This window comes from Pseudoliparis swirei, chromosome 8 (assembly GCF_029220125.1).
Source record: "Pseudoliparis swirei isolate HS2019 ecotype Mariana Trench chromosome 8, NWPU_hadal_v1, whole genome shotgun sequence".
Lineage (NCBI taxonomy): Eukaryota > Metazoa > Chordata > Actinopteri > Perciformes > Liparidae > Pseudoliparis > Pseudoliparis swirei.
Window position 1 is genome coordinate 22,660,019 of NC_079395.1, and position 4,714 is coordinate 22,664,732.

Consider the following 4,714-nt stretch of genomic DNA (forward strand, 5'->3'; position numbering starts at 1 on the left):
TTGCCATGATCAGGTCGGGTTATGTTGTGCTCTTGAAAAGTTTTTTGATCCCTCACTACGTGAGCGTTTTCATTTTGTTCACTGCAGAACTGAAAAATAAAGTACCTACAAATACTTTATCTCTGTCTCCCGGGTCGTGCAATTGGGTCCTACTTCCTAAGTGTCTGAGTTCGTAACACTTAGTCTTTCACATCCAACCTGGAAAACACTACAGCCAATTCGATTTGTGATTCTGTACCGGCCACCAGGTCCATATTCAGAGTTTATATCTGAATTCTCAGAATTTATATCAAGTTTGGTTCATAAAACCGATAAAGTTATTATTGTTGGAGATTTTAATATCCATGTGGATGTTGATAATGATTGCCTTAGTGCTGCATTCATCTCCTTGTTGGACTCGATTGGCTTCTGTCAGAGTACAGAAACCCACTCACAGCTTTGGCCACACGCTTGATCTTGTTCTTACTTATGGCGTTGACATTGAGCATTTGAACGTCTTCCCACAGAATCCTCTTCTGTCAGACCACAACCTCATAACTTTTGAATTTATACTACCGCACTGTAATCCGTTCGTCAAAGTTTCTACACCAGATGTCTAACTGACAGTGCTGTAGCTAAATTTAAAGCGATTCCTTCTGTATTTGATTCGATACCGTCTCAATATAACAGAGGACTCCTGGTCTAACTTTAGTCCGTCCCAGATTGATCATCTTGTTGACAGTGCCACAGGCTCTCTGAGAATGACACTGGACTCGATAGCCCCTCTGAAGAAGAGGACAGTGAGGAAGAGGAGGTTTGCTCCTGGTATAACCCTCAGACCCGCAAATTAAAGCAAACGTCACGAAAGCTTGAACGCATATGGCGTTCAACTAATCTCGAAGAATCCCGCTTAGTTTGGCGAGATAGTCTTAAAACATATAAGAAGGCCCTCCGTAATGCCAGAGCCTATTACTCATCAGTAATAGAAAAAAATAAAAACAACCCCAGGTTTCTCTTCAGTACTGTAGCCAGGCTGACAGAGTCACAGCTCTGTGGAGCCGAGCATTCCTATAAACCTTAGTGGTAATGACTTGATGAACTTCTTTAATGAAAGGATTTTAACTATTAGGGACAAGATTAATATTCTCTTGCCCTTAACCAGTGCCAATCTGTCCTCAAGTGGAATGGCCTTGGAAACCGCTGTATGCCCTGGTGTATATTTGGAGGGATTTTCTCCTATCAACCGTGACCAATTATCTTCAACGGTTTCTACTTCGAACACGTCTACCTGTCTCTTGGACCCCATCCCGACGAGGCTGCTTAAAGACGTTTTGCCTTTAATTGGCGGCTCTCTATTAGATATTATCAATGTGTCTCTGCTAACAGGCCACGTACCACACTCCTTCAAGGTGGCTGTTATTAAACCTCTCCTGAAGAAGCCCACTCTGGATCCAGAGGTGTTGGCTAACACAGACCGATCTCTAACCTCCCTTCCTCTCCAAGATCCTTGAGAAAGTGGTCGCAAATCAGTTGTCGACTTTCTACATCATAATAGTTTATTTGAGAAATTTCAATCAGGATTTAGAAAACACCACAGCACCGAGACAGCACTGGTGAAAATTACAAATGACCTCTTAATGGCAGCAGATAAAGGACTCCTCTCTGTCCTGGTCTTGTTAGACCTTAGTGCTGCATTCGACACCATTGACCATGACATCCTGTTACAGAGACTGGAGCAGTCGATTGGCATTTCAGGCACGGCACTACTTTGGTTTAAATCCTATTTATCAGATCGATCTCAATTTGTATTTGTAAACGATAACCACCAACGTTAATCACGGAGTTCCACAAGGTTCTGTGCTTGGACCAATTTTATTTACCTTATACATGCTTCCTTTGGGCAATATTATCAGGAAACACTCCATAAACTTTCATTGTTATGCAGATGACACTCAACTATATTTATCGATAAAACCAGAGGAGAGCAACCAACTCGGTAAAATTCAAGCATGTCTTAAAGACATAAAAACATGGATGACCTGCAACTTCTTGATGTTAAACTCAGACAAAACCGAAGTAATTTTAATCGGCCCTGAGCACCTCAGAGATCAATTATCTGGTGATGTGGATTCTGTAGACGGCATTGCCCTGGCATCCAACACCACTGTAAAGAATCTTGGCGTTATCTTTGATCGACTTGTCCTCTAACTCCCACGTAAAGATCATCTCAAGGACTGCATGCTTCCATCTACGTAATATTTCAAAATCAGGCACATCTTGTCTCAAAAAGATGCAGAAAAATTGGTTCACGCGTTCGTTACTTCGAGACTGGATTACTGCAACTCCTTATTATCAGGCTGCTCTAATAAGTCTCTTAGGTCCCTCCAGTTGATCCAGAATGCTGCAGCTCGTGTTCTCACTAAAACTAAGAAAAGAGATCACATCACTCCTGCACTAGCTGCTCTGCACTGGCTCCCAGTAAAATCAAGAATCACTTTTAAAATTCTTCTCTTAACCTACAAAGCCTTGATTGGTGATGCTCCATCATATCTTAAGGAGCTTGTCGTACCATATTGCCCCACTAGAGAGCTACGCTCACTAAATGCGGGACTACTTGTAGTTCCTAGAGTCTTAAAAGTAGAATGGGAGCCAGAGCCTTTAGTTATCAAGCTCCTCTTTTATGGAACCAGCTTCCAATTTCAGTCCGGGAGGCAGACACAGTCACCTCGTTTAAGAGTAGACTTAAGACCTTCCTCTTTGACAGAGCTTATAGTTAGGGCTGAATCAGGTTTGCCCTGGTCCAGCCCCTTGATATGCTGCTATAGGCTTATAGCTGCCGGGGGACGTTTTAGGATGCACTGAGCACCTATCTCCTCTTTTTTCTCTCCTTAAGGATGAATTTTCATCTCTCACACACCTTACTAACTCTGCTTTCTCCCCGGAGTCCTTTTGACTTCACGTCTCATGGGTTTCGTCGGACCCTATGAGACGGCATAGATCCTATCTGCCTGATGGATCGTCTGGGTCGTGGAATTCCTGCTCCTGACTACGCCACTGTCCTGTTGAGACTCCGCCCACTGTTGAGACTCCGCCCACTCCTCCTCCCCACCGCCATCTGCCTGATGGATCGTGGAGGTCTCCATCGTGGAATATGCCTACTATGAACTATTCATACACTCTGTCACATTCATTGAATGTATTTTAACTCTAAATCTGTCCTTCTGTACACATTACATCTATTGCATCTGTCCATCCTGGAGAGGGATCCTCCTCTGTTGCTCTCCTCCAGGTTTCTTCCCTTTTTTTCCCCCTGAAGGGTTATTTGGGAGTTTTTCCTGGTCCGATGTGAGGTTTTGGGGCAGGGATGTCTATGTGTACAGTTTGTAAAGCACTCCGAGACAAATTTGTAATTTGTGAAATTGGGCTATACAAATAAACTGAATTGAATTGAATTAAAGAGCAAAATAATTTACACAGAGGACATTTTCATTTAGTTTCCCTCGTTCCGCAGCGCCTCTCTCTCCACATAGTGGTCATAGTGCGCCACCTGCTGGTGGGTTTGTGAAACTGTACCAATGAAAACAGGAAGTAGTAAAGCAGGAAGAACCCACATAATGTTAAGAGAGAATAGAAACAGTCCTGATTGCTAAAAACACACTTCTGTCGTTGTGGATCCTCAACCTCTCTCTCTCTCGCTCTCTCCTCCTCCCGTCTCAGGAATGTGGGCGGAGCTGTGAGAGATCCTTCTGTCCTCTCGTCGGCCGCTCACCAATCCTGACCCAGTGACGTAGACGACCTCTCCGCATAGATTTCCCAGCAGCTTCTTGGGTTCCTCAGCAGGGCGGGCAGAACCTGAAGTGGGTCAGACCGCGTAAGACCAGGTTCTGGACCCGAGTGCAGTTCAGGGCAGCTCCCAGACCTGTGTTTCCTGCCCAGAGAGAGGGGCGTTTAAACCCGGTTGTCGGTTCCCTCACGTGGTCCCGGCTCCAGCACCCTGATAGAGGCCCTCTGCGGGTAGAAGGCCTCACATACCCCTCAGGAACTTAGTATAGTTGTCTTATTTCCATAGCACATATACTAAAATTGGAACGATACAGAGAAGATTAGCATGACCCGCAAAAAGAGTGACGCAATGCTCAGGCGGACCCTGCTGGCCAAGCACCTGTCAAAAGCAGGGGTCCAACTAAAAAGCAAGACCTGCAGCGCCATGGAGGACCCTTGACTGACAGGTAGAGCAAGTGGAGCAGGGGAGCTGTCAGCAGAGGGCGTCAGAGCCCCTGAATGTTCTTGACCTCCCCTGCTGGTGGAGGACATTGCCTGCTGCCGCCAACCTCACCACCTCCCAATGCAAATTCATTTACCCAGCATTCATATATTCTGAATATGTTCAATATGATGCATGAAGCACACGTGTTTATTTAAATAAAAAATATCTTTATTTCACACATAATTTATATTTAGAAAATAAATTTAAAGACAAATTACACACACATTAAATCACACACGCACACAATTACAAATTAAATCCCACACAATCACAATTTACAGGAGTTGCAGGTCCTTCCTCTGCCTCCAGCACCTGTCAGGCTGCCCGAACGAATCTATATACATACACACACACACACACACACACACACACACAGAGAGAGACACAGAGAGAGACACACACACAAGTTTAGACACATGCATAGTCACAAGAGCAGTGTGTCAGCCAAGCCAATCAGATCAAAGTACT

General features: G+C 44.6%; 1 pseudogene; it reads left to right on the forward strand.

Moving 5' to 3' along the window:
* Window positions 1-4,033: 4,033 nt before the first annotated feature.
* Window positions 4,034-4,094, forward strand: LOC130198694 (U6 spliceosomal RNA; annotated as a pseudogene).
* The last annotated feature ends 620 nt before the right edge of the window (window positions 4,095-4,714 follow it).